Source organism: Erinaceus europaeus, chromosome 1, assembly GCF_950295315.1.
Source record: "Erinaceus europaeus chromosome 1, mEriEur2.1, whole genome shotgun sequence".
Classification (NCBI taxonomy): domain Eukaryota; kingdom Metazoa; phylum Chordata; class Mammalia; order Eulipotyphla; family Erinaceidae; genus Erinaceus; species Erinaceus europaeus.
The window spans coordinates 32,841,134-32,855,893 of NC_080162.1; the positions used below are offsets into that span (position 1 = coordinate 32,841,134).

Sequence of the window (14,760 nt, forward strand, 5' to 3'; positions counted from 1 at the left end):
CAATATGTAAGTGGGGAATGTGATGAAAATGGGGCACAGACACCTGCACCCTGCTGCCTGTCTGTGCAGAGGTCCCCCCTGAATTAGAGCCAATCCTCATGTAGCCATAGATCTCTTTACAGATGCGCCCTCACTTAAACACTCATCATTTACAAATATTACTACAGGGCAACCCAGGAGGCGGCGCAGTGGGTAAAGAAAGCAGTGAATAGGGAGTCGGGCGGTAGCGCAGCGGGTTAAGTGCATATGGCGCAAAGTGCAAGGACCAGCATTAGGATCCGGGTTCCAGCCCCCAGCTCCCCACCTGCAGGGGAGTCGCTTCACAGGCGGTGAAGCAGGTCTGCAGGTGTCTATCTTTCTCTCCCCCTCTGTCTTCCCCTCCTCTCTCCATTTCTCTCTGTCCTAACAACGACAACATCAATAACAACAACAATAATAACTACAACAATAAAAAAGACAACAAAGGCGACAAAAGGGAAAATAAATAAATTAAATAAAAAATATATATCTTTAAAAAAAAAAAGAAAGCAGTGAACTCCCCAGTATGAGGTCCCAAGTTTGAGACCTCGTGTCACATGTGCCAGAGAGAAGTTCTTTTCTTTTTTGCTTTGCATATTCTTTTAGTTTTTTTTTTTATTACTTTATTGGGGAATTAATGTTTGATATTCAACAGTAAATACAATAGTTTGTACATGCATAACATTTCCCAGTTTCCCATATAACAAAGAGTGATGTTCTTTTTCCTTTCCTGTCTTTTTAAAAAAAATTTTATATTTATTTCCTTTTGTTGCCCTTGTTTTTATTGTTGTAGTTATTATTGTTGTTGTTGTCATTGTTGTTGTATAGGACAGAGAGAAATGGAGAGAGATGGGGAAGACAGAGAGGGGGAGAGAAAGATAGACACCTGCAAACCTGCTTCACCGCCTGTGAAGCGACTCCTCTGCAGGTGGGGAGTTGGGGGCTCGAACCGGGATCCTTGTACGGGTCCTTGTGCTTTGCACCACGTGCGCTTAACCTGCTGCGCTACTGCCCGACTCCCCTGTCTTTCATTAATAAGTAAATCTCTTTTTTTTTTAAAGACTATTATGTAAGCACCAGGAGACAGCTCACCATGCTAGAGGACCCGAGTTCAAGCCCCCGGCAATATGGGTACCATGCTTGGCAGTGGATAATACCTCATGAATGGTAAAGCAGTTCTGTGGTGTTTCTCTTTCTCTCTCTCTGACTTTCTCTTCCTTTCCCACTATGTCTCTATCTGAATTTAAAAGAACAATAGAATGAATCCACAGAGAGCTGGAGAACTGCACAGACACAAAAGCCCTGGCATAAAGAAAAATCCATCAATCTATTACTGTAACTCATTCCAGTAGGAATGCATGCCAGTCTGTCTATCCAAGATTTCCTTGGCTTCACTTCTACATTGCCATTATTGGCGGGGAGGGGAGGGAGGGAGGGTATCAATGTCAAGGCTGTTTCTTGGGTCAGGAACCAAATGCACAATGAGCACCTTAAACAATTTTTAAAATATTTATTCATTCATTAATGATAGAGAAGAAGAGGAGGAAGGGAGAAGAGAGCCAGCATATACCTTTGGCACATGTAATGCCATGATTGAACTTGGGATCTCATGCTTAAAGAGTCCAACCCTTTGTCCACTGCATTACTACCCAGGTCACACACCTAACCAATTTTAGAGGTAAAGACTCTGAAGGCAAGAGCAGGTAAGTATCTTGCTCCTGTCAAAGTTAATTAACCAAGAGCCCCAGCCCATGCCCTCCTTTCTGACTCCTGTGCCACCTTCAGATTCTTATTCTGAATGGCCACCTAAAAGATGCTGGTCAAGCTTCCATTCAACGCACTAGAGTCAAACTCCTGGGAAAGACAAGGCCTCAGCTCTTCATAAGCACTAAGGAAATTATTTGCAAGAGACTACACTCCCTGTTTAAAGGTAGTTTAAGAGATCACTAAATCTTTTAAAAATTTCCCCACCAGAAAAAATGTCATTTTTGTCATCAGCTGAGTGTGATACAATTTTTCAAGTCCAGCAAGTTTTAAGCACACATCTGACACTCATTGGCTAGCATTTCTGGAGGCATGGATCAAAATCAAGTGACACTTTTTAAATGCCAAAATAACACTGCTCATCAAAATGTTACACAAGGGAGGGCAGGAGTGGGTATGTGAAAAGTCTTTCATGCCTGAGGCACCAAAGGTCCCAGGTTCAATAGTCAAGCACTACCATAAACCAGAGCTAAGCAGTGCTCTGGTAGAAAAGAAAAGAAAAACAAAATGTTACAAAAGGCCCTGACCCTCCAAATGCAGTTGGGAGAAAGGCTTGTCCTAAGAACACAATAAGAAAATCAAATTCACTGAGGCTGAATTCAAAACGACTGATTTGTACTTTCAATTGCACACCAGTTGTCACCCCACCTTCCAACCCACCCTCTTTTACAATCAATACCAACAACTTCATTACCAAGCAAGTAAACAAGACAGTGAATGGGCATTTCAGCAAAATCTCAGCTATCCAGATGGGGAATTAACTTATTTTAGAAGAGACAAAAAATGCTTTATACTTGTAATCAAAAAATGAAAATCGGGAGCCGGGCGGTAGTGCAGCAGGTTAAGCGCAGGTGGCGCTAAGCGCAAGGACCGGCATGAGGATCCCGGTTCGAGCCCCCGGCTCCCCACCTGCAGGGGAGTCGCTTCACAGGCGGTGAAGCAGATCTGCAGCTGTCTGTCTTTCTCTCCTCCTCTCTGTCTTCCCCTCCCCTCTCCATTTCTCTCTGTCCTATCCAACAACGACGACATCAACTACAACAACAATAAAAAGACAACAAGGGCAACAAAAGGTAAGATAAATAAATAAAATTACAAAAAAAAATTTTTTTTTTAAATGAAAATCAGGGGCCAGGTGGTGGTGCACTTGGTTGAGTGCACACGTTACAATGTGCAAGGATCCAGGTTCAAGCTCCAGGTGTCCACCTGCAGAGGGAAAGCTTCACAAGTGGTGAAGCAGAGCTGTAGGTGTCTCTCTGTCTCTCCCTATCTTCCCCCTCCTCTCAGATTCTGGCTATCTCTGTATAATAAATAAATAATATAAAAAATGAAAATTGAGGGTGGGGGAGATAACATAATGGTTATGCAAAAGACTTTCATGCCTGACACTCTTAGGTTCCAGGTTCAATCCCTTACACCACCATAAAGCAGAGTTGAGCAGTACTCTGATTTAAAAAAAAAAAATTCATTCATTCTATAAGCTTTGAGAAATAAAGTCCTAACACAACACTGTAGCTCAATTACATAGTTTCAATGAAAATTGTTAGGGGACATTGCAAATGAAAACTGTGATTTTTTTTAAAAAGCAGTATAAGTGCCATGTGCATGACCCAGGTTTGAGCCAAGTCTCCCCACCATATGAAGGAAGCTCATCAGAGTTGTAATCTCTTTCTCTGTCCCTCAGTCCCTCCTGTGTGTGTGTGTGTGTGTGTGTGTGTGTGTGTGTGTGTGTGTGTGTGTGTATACTGTCAGAAGTCATGGAATATTTTTCCATGTTTTCCTATAGAAAATGAGCCATGACTTTTCCAACAAATTATACATATATATATGACAGTATAGGGTTATTTAAGAGTGTGAATTCAGGAGCCAGGTTGCCTGGATTCATATCCCTGCTCTGTGACTTACAAGTCAGATACTTAACTTCTTTATTCCTCAGCTTGTTCATGAAGACACTAAGGATAATATTATGCCTACCCCATAGGTTGTTGTGGGGACAGCATGAATAAAGTGGATAGAATGTGCTTATAATGATCCCAGAACAACTGTCACATGCTGTAATCACCTCACCTTACTTCAGTAAGAGCTGTCATGAACAGGGCATGTGAGGAAAAAACAGAGGGCACATTCTACCAAAACCTGTCACCCACGACTATGGTTTAGGTGATGACACCAAACCAAACTTGTACCGGTAGAGGAGGAAATACATCCCATGAATTCTGGTCTTTCCTCCCCAGAGGGAAAGGAAACTCATCGCTGGAGTTCCTACTGTGAGCCAGGACTGCCAGAGACGATACTTTTATCTGTCCCTCTGTCAGTCATGCAGGCAAAAGCCATAAGCCCCCAAGGAAGATCAGCAGACAAGCCAGTCACAGCCAGCCTCCAGAAGGACATGAGCAGGTTAGGACCTGTACAAGTACATCTGTCTCCTGGTTGTGTCCTCTCCATGTGGTAGAACACAGCTGTGTAAGATCAGAGCTTACAGATGTGCAAGGCTTCCCCAGAAAAATCCCAGCACTGCAGTTCAGGTTCACAGACCTCCCAGACCAACTGTCCAGGACACAGGCCAAACCCAAGACACAAACACAACTTCTGAGAAGGCAACCCTCCCACTCAGGAGTTCAGGGAGCATGGAAAACCACTTTACTTTTCATCCCATATAAACTTACATAGACAAAAGATACACTGCCAGCTCAGTGTAGAAGACGGGGGACGCTTTAAAATAGGATGACACGTGTTGTGTGGCTGACACACATATTAGGTAGGGTCTGTTCATATTGACAAATTAAAAACAAAATGGGGAGAGGGCACCTACAAGCACAGAGCCTACTGCTGAGATGCTCACAGGTGGTTCCCTGGGGCACTGGGATATGAAGCACAAATGCAGGTGTACCCAGGTAGGTGGTCCCCTGGGGTGGGGGGCTAGGATTACTGGAGAAGTGTCCAGGTAGTCTCCTCGGCGTCGGGAGCTGGACGAAGAGGGCCAGATGGACAAGAAGATGAATGTGGTGAAGGGGAGGGACCACAGACTGAGAACCCTTTCTCACTGGCCTTTTTTCTTTTTCTTGCTGAGACGGTTCTTATGGGGACAACCATCACATGAAGAACCGGCCGGGAACCCCTCCCAGGAGCCCGATCCCGCTGGTCCCCGTCTGACCCGGCCAGGTAGGGCAGTGGACAGGCTCCGGCAGCCTCAGAGCAGTTGCCCTGCGACGCGGGGGCTCAGCGCCCGAGCCGGGCCGGGCCCCTACCCCTCCACCGCCCAACTTTCTTCCCCAAGTTTCCTCGGGTCGGATCGCGCTGTGGGTTCGGGCAAAAAGCAGGGGTCGGGCCTGGCGGGAGTGGGCGGGCGCGGGTCTCAGCTCCCCCCGTTGGCCCGACCTCCCGCCGCCCAAGCCTGCCAGTCCCAGACCCGGCCCCGATCCCCTGATATAGGCCAGGATGCGCTGGACGACACAGCTAGCTCACCTGGACCAGGTCCTTCCCGCGCCGCCAAGGCTCGCTGCCCGCCCCGCCCCCGCCTCGAAGGCCAGCGACCCACTGACACCGAGGCGGAAGTGCGGCCGGCTGAACCTCGGACTGACAACACTCGTTCGCCAATCACTGCTCCAGATTCCGACGCGTCATAGTCATCTACCCAATCAGCGCTCGGCCCGAGGGTCGCGCTGGAGGGCGGGGTTATGCTAATCACTTCTGCGAAGCTATCTCCCCCTCCTCCCATCAGGAGTCCCGCCCACACGAAGGAGTGACTCCAAGATCAGCCAATCAAAGAATAAGAAGGCAGGTTTATGCAGATATGCTCCGGGATAGGCGGGAGGGGGAAGGGAGGGGCGTGGCCCGGCAAGCAGAGTTTACAAACACTAGTCAGGTGGCCTTGGGCGTGGACGCTTGCGACGTGGTGGCTCCCAGATTCCCCCGACCTGCAGAGGCTGGATTCATCCTTCTAAGCTGTCTCCCTCATCTTGCCGACCTCCCCGCCTTTCTCCCTTCTAGCCATTTCGCTTATAGCTCACCAAAGTCCTAAGCCACTTTACCCGCTTGCTGCATCCTGACCACTCACCCCCCAGTTTAAAGCTCTTGCGGGGGCGGGGGAAGTAGGTGAGAGGCCAGGAGATAGCTCATTGAGTAGAGCACGTGTTCTTGAGTCCCCTGGTCGGAAACCCCACGAACAACAGAGGAGCACCATGAATGGTAGAGCAGTGCTGTGTTTCTCTTCTCTCTGTGTCTCAAGAATAAAGAATATAAAATTTGAGGAGGTTGGTCCGGGAGGTAGCGCAGTGGATAAAGCATTGGATTCTCAAGCATGAGGTCTTGAATTCAATCCCCGGTAGCACATGTACCAGATTCTTTCTCTCTTTCTCTCCTACCATTTCTCATGAATAAAAAATAAAATCTTTTTAATGAAGAAGAAAGAAAAGAAAATCAGGGGAGAGAGGCCAATTAGTCATATGATACATGCACAAGACCTTGGATTCACTCCCCTGATCACCATCAAGAAAGAAATAAAATCCATTGGGGTTTCTCTATACCTGTAGTGATTCCTGTGATGAAGCCCATAAACTGCAATGAGATCCTGAACTTGCATCCTTACCAGCTGTGAATCTTTGGGCAAGTTAACTAACTTCTCTGAGTCTATGAGAACCCAGATTTTCCACTGAAACCCAATCCAGGTTTCACCTACCTGCATCCCATTTCAGTCAAGGTCTAGTTTGGGTAAGTGGATGGGTGGAATGACATGTGCTACATTGTGTTACAATGATTGGTTCAAGGATGACCAAGTAACCTTGTTCTGGTCAGTGAAGGTCAGCCATGAAAGGATCAAAAATCTCAGCCTCGAGGGGAAACTGAAATCAAATGACATAACCATCTGTCCTCAAACCTCCCAAGAATAGGACTAGGCAACAGAAAGATGTAGGTATAAAGATATTGCTGATAGTATTGCACCAAGAGGAAAGGGTGCACTGGGGAATGGAGGCAACCCAGAGGAAAGCGAGAGCAGCCCTGCCCCTCAGCTGGTAGCAGCTGGACCCTAAACAGACAAGACGTTTTAGTTATATGAACTGTATTTTCTTTCCCAATTAAGCCAGTCTGAAATGGGACCAAAATAATGAAAACAATAATAATAGGTGTCTTGCAGTTCCAGAATCATGACAGGTACCCATGATCATTACCTTCCTGATCACCACCACCCCCCTACCTCATCCACTGGGCAGCCCCACTGGGCCTCTTTGCATCCCTCCTCTATGTGTTTTCCCATTTCTTTCTTTCTTTCTTTCTTTCTTTCTTTCTTTTCCTTTTTCCTTTTATTTTATTTTATTATATAGAGAGAGAAATGGCCAGTTGGTGGTGCACCTAGCTGAGTGCATACATTATTGTGCACAATAAGCCAGATTCAAGTCCCTGGTCCCCACCTGCATGAGGAAAGCTTCACAAGTGGTGATGCAGTGCTGCAAGTGTTTCTCTTGTCTCTCTCCTGATCTCCCCATCCCCTCTCAATTTCTGTCTGCCTCTATCATGTAAATGAATAAATAAAATTAGAGAGAGAGGCCACGGATATGAAGCTTCCTTCAATGCAATGGGGGCTAAGTTCGAACACATGGATCATGCACATGGCAAAGCACACTAACCAAGTGAGTTATTTCTCTGACGCTGCTTCCCCACTTCAGCAGGGGGGAACCCGACATGCAGGTTACCCCCAGAGGGACCATGGTGGTGTTGCTGCTTCTGTGGCCCCCATGCAGATGCTCATGCTACTGTAAATAGTATGTGTTGGGGTGGGGCACTGTTAAAGTGAACAGACTTCCTGCAGCAGGTATGGGACTCAGGCTGCATTTCTGGACTCAAAGAACCAGTCATCCCCCAAGTCAGGGACTGGCCCCGCTCAGTGCTCACTGGTGGGCCCACTGTCAGCTGGCATTGTTGATACGTGCTGGGACTGAGAAGGAGCTTGCCCAGCCTTTCCCAAAGAGGGAAGCCGAGGGAGGTGGGGCCAAGCCTCAGAAACAAAGGCGTTGCTATGGTTACCACTGAAGAAAGCGACTCCAGCAGGCAGGAGGGAAGGGTGCAGTGAACAGGCCCCTAAGCTGGGACAAGGACAAGACTGGTTGCCACGGAGATGCCTGCAGATTCCATCTGAGCTTGAGCCTGACCCCAGCCCAGAGCAGGGTCCTGGAAATCCACACTCTTCATGTCCCTCACCCTAATGAGTCTTCAATACTCAGACCCCCCAAAAAGTACATTTCTCCCCCAAAGTGGTTCAATTTTCTGTCTACCCCTTAGCCATCAACTATGGAGGTGACAGCAATCAGAGCACTGGGCATGAAGAAAGGCTGCCCCACCCCAAAGCTGAGTAGGACCATCCTCTCTGCTATTCTGGCATGGGAGTGGGTTAGACTCCTAACTCATCCCCTTTAAACAAACTTGATAGGGACCAGGTGGTGGCAGGCCTTGTAGAACACACATGTTAATATTTATAAGGACCTAGGTTCAAGCCCTGGTCCCCACCTGCAGGGAAAACTTCATAAGCAGGGGAGCAATGCTGCAAGTGTCTCTCTTTCTCTCTCCCCCTCTGGCTTCCCCTTTCCTCTCAACTTCTGTTTTTATCAACAACAACAACAATAAAAGAAACAAACTTGAGAAGCTGGGCTCTCAAGTAGGTTGCTACTTCTCACTCCTCCCCGGCCCTGTAAACGTGACTGGGTGAGAATCCTTCAAGGCCTGGCACTTGGAGGGAAGGAACATTGGGAACCACACAGGAGTGCTATTTATGATTCTACTTGGGTGAAAGGATCAATTTCACTAGAAAACTCTCCAGGAACAGAATGGAAAATGGGAACAGAAAAGAAGAGGATGTGGGCTGAGGAGCATGTAATGACAGTGCCCCAAACAATAACTGATATCTGTGATCCTTGTCCACCTTCGTGATTGCTCTAGCCACTTTGTGTCATTGCTCCCACTTCACAGACAGACAGCTTCACCCAGGCTAATGATTCCCCTGGGCTTTCAGTGAGGATGTGGCCCAGGTATGGGGCCATCTTTGAGAGCAGTGGCTTGATGAGGCCTGGCCTCAGAGTGTGTAAAGAAGGCAGAGTCCTGTGCAGTCCTGTAAGCAAGCAGCCAGGCATTCCTGGTGTCTGGAAACCCAAGGATTCATGGGTAGTGCTATCAACTGGCTGGTTACTTGCACATCTGTGGAAGGTCATCCCAGTATCCCTTTAGCTAGAAGAGTAGAAGGAGACCAATCTCATATGAAGTCAGAAGCTCTGTCTTCCACCCTAAGCATGGGTTCCTCCATGTGGGCACCCTTAGCATTTAAGAAGTGTTGTTCCTGGCCTGGAAGGTGGCATAGTGGGTAAACACAAGGTGCAGAGTTCAGTCCTCTGATTCTTTGGCCCACTCTCCTCCTCCTCCTCCTCTTTTTCTCATTAATAAATATTGAGAGAGAGAGAGAGAGAGGGAGAAATGTTGCTTTAGTAGATAACTTTAGGTGTGTCTGCTCCCACCAGACCTAATCTTACCTAAGCCAACCCTTACAGTGAGCCCCAAGTCACGTCCATCTATGCCCTCCCTTACCATTTGAATGATTGGAGTTCACCACCTTGCTCCCTAGGAATTAAATTGGTCACATGATCCAAGAGCCTCCCTCAACTGCCAGTTGAATCTGTGGCCAGAAGACCAGAGTGTGGGGTAGGGAGGTGATAACCCTGTGGTCACAGTCGCTCTAGCTATGCCCTCAGGGAGCATGTCATAGTCCTTCCTTCTGCCCCACCATGAGAAGACAAAGCAGACTGTTGATCCCCACTTCCAATGGAGAAACGGAATCTCGTGGCACCAAGCTGCTCATCCCCAAGTCCCCTACAGCACCAGCAGTGCCACCAGCCCTACCTCTAGTCCACTGCTCTTTCCCCAACTCCACTCTTGCCTCCCCAACAGGTTTCTGGGCTGGGCTGATCACTCCATCTAGACTGCACCCAGTAAGAGCCCTGTGGGTTCTGACAGGGACAGGCATGCAGGAATGCAGGTAACCGGCATTGCTGGCCTGGCCTTGCCCCTGAGTCACCCTGTCCCTGCTGCTCACCAGGACTTCAGAGAGGATGTTTCCCTTCTGTGGAATGCTAGGGAAGCTTCTATCTGAATGCAGACCGGGCAGCCAGAGGGTAGCCAGCTGGCCATGGAGACCTAGACCTCACGTGGCCTGGGCTGAGCCTTCCCATGCAACTCTCAGGTCTCCTCCGCAACGTGACAGCACTCGGCTTCCCTGTCGTCGGAGGAGAATATTTTTAGTTTTGAACCCACCACGTGAAGAGAGACAAGTTATCAATAGCAGCGGCAAAGGCCTTTTTCTTTTTTCCCCCACAGCTTTGGGGCCTGAGCAAGCTGCACCCAGTAAATTCTGCCAAGAGAAAAAAATAGACATTCCTCTTATAAACTTTTTACCCTACGGCTTCCTCACTGCCAAGATTCTGCAATCGTACTTTCCCCAGGATGACCTCTCATCACTAGTTTCCCTCCGACAGGACCCGCGTGGCTCCTGGGGGGGAAACCAGCACCAAGATTGGCTGGCCTGGCCCACTGAGGAACAGGCAGGAGCAGGCTGACCACGTTGCTGAGAGACCAGGGAGCAGAGGCCAGGACTCCTAAGTGAGTGGGACTGAGGGGCCAGTGAGGAGCAGTGACTTCCATACTTAGAGGGATCTGGGTCCCATTTCTAGCTTCGATAGCAGCTCTAGTATTTACTAAGCACTTACTGTGTGCCCAGCACTGGGCCAAGTGCCATGCATGTAGTTAAATGGTCCTATGAGAATTTCCCAAACCAGGAAACATCCCAGGCTTTTCTGTCTGCTGTTACATGTTTATGGAGGAAGCGCTTTCGCCATTCAGTGGGTGTGGAGAAACTATTTAAACCAAGACACGAGTGCTCCCTCCAAAACATGGCTCTCATGGCCTCTTCTAGTTGGGGCAGCCCAGCACTTATGGGAGCTGGGAATCTCTTTCTATGGTCTTACAAGAGCCTAGAGTGCCACCTGCCTTATTTGGGGGTTTGGGGAGGAGGTGCTCATTCGGCTGCCTTCTAGGTTAGTTAGAGCTACAATAAGTAGGGGAGATAGCATAATGGTTATGCAAAAAGACTCCCATGCCTATGGCTCCAAAGTCCCAGGTTCAATTTCCTGTATCACCATAAGTAGAGCATAACAAAACTAAACAAAATAAACAACAAAAAAAGAATACCCATACCTATCTTTAGAGTTGCACCTTTAAGACAATCTGTGTCCACAGATTCTAGCTAGAGCTAAGGGGTTTCTATCAAGGGACCAGCCCACGGGCACTGCCGCTCCAGCTCAGGAGCTACACTCAGTAAATTGGGTAGCCTGTGCCTCCTGGCAGGGTGACAGGGAGCCAGCAGTCTTGTGTGTTCTGGGAAAGAGACTTTGTGCTGAGCCTATCTGCACTGCTACTCAGGAGTTGCCCAGGCATCCCAGAACCTGGGTCCTCTTCAAGTCACCCCTTGAGGTCAAACTAGGTGGGTCACCAACCTCAGTAAACTTCTCCCTTCTGGGCTGCACACATGGGTGCCAGTGCAGTCAGTCTGGCAAGTGCAGGTCCTGCCACTTGCTAACAGAGGGCTTTCTGAGCCTCAGTTTCCCCAGGGCTAGAAAGGCCCTGAGGAGTGGTCCAGGAGGTAGTGCAGAGGATAAAGCAACAAACCCTCAAGCATGAGGTCCTGATTTTGATCCCCGGCAGCACATGTACCAAAGTGATGTCTAGTTCTTTCTCTCGCCTCCTATCATCAAATAAAATCTTTAAGAAAGAGAGAGAGGGAGTCGGGTGGTAGCGCAGCGGGTTAAGAGCATGTGGCGCAAAGAGCAAGGACTGGCGTAAGGATCCGGGTTCGAGCCCCCGGCTCCCCACCTGCAGGGGAGTCGCTTCACAGGCGGTAAAGCAGGTCTGCAGGTGTCTGTCTTTCTCTCCCCCTCTCTGTCTTCCCCTCCTCTCTCCATTCCTCTCTGTCCTATCCAACAACATCAATAACAACAACAATAATAACTACAATAATAAAACAACAAGAGCAACAAAAGGGAATAAATAAATAAAATATTTAAAAAAAGAGAGAGAGAGAGAGAAATCAAGGCCTTGAGAAGGCCAGGCTATGAAAGTACCTGGAGACTGTGTGGAGGTGGGACTGGAGAGTGGCTGACATGGGCCTCGACCCCTCTCACCAGCACCTGCCTTCTGCTCAGCATCTACACTGCTCGTGGAATCTGTACCATCACTACACCACTTTGGAATAACCCATCAGGGCCTGGGTATGAGTATGAGGCCCTGCATCTGGTCTAGGCTGTGAGCTGTGTGTGTGTGTGTGTGTGTGTTTGGCGGGGGGGGGGGGGGGGTCAGCCCACAGAGCAGAGCCGAGAAACACAGGCTCTGGGGATAGTGGTGAAATTCCTGGATCCGGCTATGCCAGAAAGAAATTTCCCAAAGGAAAGCCAAGGACTTCATACCCACTCTGCATGTGGGGGAGGGGGGGCGGAGGTTGGAGATGTCACTGGACCTTATCCTTCCTTTATCCTCACGGGCCTCTCCTAGGACCACCCTTCCAGAGGGCACACAGGTGCAGCACTCAATGACAGGCTCCATGGAGCCCCAGATGTTTTTGGATGCCAGCTTATGCAGGACTGAGTCACTATGTAGATGGGAAAGTTGATCCCCGGGAAAGGAGGAGCCGCCCAGGTAGAGTCATTGCTCAGCACACTGGCACTTCCAGCTCTTCGTGAATCGTTGGAGAAAAGTAAGCAGGTCGTGTTAAGGCCAAGAAGTAGTGGGCCCTGACAGAGAGGACACATCCATACCATGTGGCAGGGAGGAGTTCCACAGAAAGGTCAAAAGACTTCCTGAGAAAGCCCCCCAGCCCCAAGACAAAACTGAGGCTCCTCTTGGCTGGTTGTGGTCTGAAACTATCCCACCTCAGGCTCCCATGTTTGCTTCTGTGTGTCCTGTCCTAGTAGCCCCCACACATGCAGAGCTGCATGGTTCCTAACGTCTCTGAGCTGTGTGTGAATGTATTACGTGTTTGTGTGGCTGAGTGTGACTGAGCTCATGTCCAGACCTAGGGAGGACTGAGTCTAGAGCATTCCTTGCCCCTGAGCCAGCGTAGGACCTGGTCCTACAATCAAGAACACCATTGAGGTGGGGTTTTTCTCTGAACCAACCTGGTCCCTACAAGGTGGGAGAAGACAAGTACCAGCTCCCCGGCCCTGGACGGAGCCAGAGCACATACCCACATATACATATATGCACCCAAGCACCCAGACGCACATATATACTGTACCTACACAAGAAGTACTTACAGAAACCAGATAAGAGAACATGCGAACACCAGATACACAGGCGCGCACAGATACACACATACACACTCACACACAGATGTGAACACACAGACATACACAGAGATGTGAACACAACCACATATACCTGGACATGCAGGCATGAACACAAAGACATGGACAGAGACATGGACACAGAAACACAGATATGTGAACACAGAGACGTGAACATAGATACACATGTGAACACCCAGATGTGAACACACAGAGAGACATGAACAACACAGTGACACACACACATCAATCCACAAACATAAACACACTTAGGCACACATATACACACATATACTTGCCCTGCCCCTCAGGAGTCACACGTCCCCTCCTTTCCCCACAAGGCCTCCTGGGACATCTTGTTTCATTAGTTTGTCCCTTCAGCCCCAAGACAGTTGGCTCATTTGTTATTTTCCTGACACAAGGAGCTCCCTGAGGAATGGCCCTTGATCCTGGGGGGAGTCAGGGTGTAAACAAAGGTGTTGGCTTGAACCTGGCCCTGCATCCTGCGATGGGGAGATAGCTCACCTGGTAGAGTGTACACCTGGTAGAGTGCAGGAGGACTTGGGTTCAAGTCCCCAACCACTACATGGGAGCATCATGCACAGGGGAAGCTTCATGAATAGTAGAGGGATACTGTGGTGTCTCTCATTCTCTCTCCTTTCCCATCTTTCACCATCTATCTGAAAAAAAAAGAAGAAGAAGAAATAAAAGAGTCTACTGGGAGAAGCATGAAACTGCAGCAAAGCCCTAGCTAAAATAAAAAAGCAGATTGGGGAGACAACATAAAAGTCTTGCAAATTATTTTGCATGGCTATGCAAAAAGCCTGAGTTTCCAAGGTCCCAGATTCAATCCTCAGTACCACCATAAGCTAGAGATGAGCAGTCTCTGGTATCTCTCTTTCTCTCTCATTGTATGTCTCTCTGAATAATTAATTAATTAATGTCTAGGGGAAAAAAGCAGCAGCTCCCATGTGACCTTCACTCCAGTCCCTCTGCTTGGCCAGTGGTGACTGCCTGGGCAGAAAGGGAGCCTAGGGCTCTAATCAGAGTCACACCCAGGTGCCAGGGTGCAGGCATATGCATGACTGTGCACATAACATATGTACATACAGTCATACTGCTTGCCTGGGCACTCAGATTGGCAGCTCCTGACCTGGAGTAACCTCGAGATGGTACAGGTGGCCCAGGAAGTGCCAGGTGGAGTGAGCCTTCCAGTTTGGGAAGTTGGGGGAGGGAATGTTCTCTGGCAAGAGAAGAAGGTGGGTGGCTACCTCTCTGCTAGGATCCCGGCTAGTCCTGGGGTGTGAGACCTAGTGGGGTCTGCAGAAGGGCTCCAAACCTCACTCCCAGAGCAAGCAAGTCAGCTTCTAGACAGAGATCAACCTGGACAGCTGTCAGACACCCCCCCCCCCCAGGGCTGCCAACATGCCCAGTGCAGCAACTACTCTGCCCCATGTTGCTAAACTCAGCTGTGCCATCCAGGGGAGGGTGTCCTGATGCCCACTACCCATGTCAGCCTGCCAACCTTTCCCCAGGCCTGGGCCTGCAGAATGAACTACAGTTTACCTCATCAGCACTGACCCCAGGGCCATTAAGCCAACTACCGCAG

At 48.9% G+C, this 14,760-nt stretch overlaps 1 protein-coding gene across 2 annotated transcripts in view; it reads right to left on the bottom strand.

Moving 5' to 3' along the window:
* The window catches only part of OSBPL2 (oxysterol binding protein like 2), a 68,084-nt gene extending 62,716 nt beyond the window's left edge, over window positions 1-5,368 (bottom strand). For both annotated transcript variants that reach the window (XM_007520307.3, XM_007520306.3), the window contains exon 1: window positions 5,245-5,368. The gene's annotated coding sequence lies outside the window, so the exon portion shown is untranslated. The remainder of the gene's footprint in view (window positions 1-5,244) is intronic.
* Window positions 5,369-14,760: the final 9,392 nt, after the last annotated feature.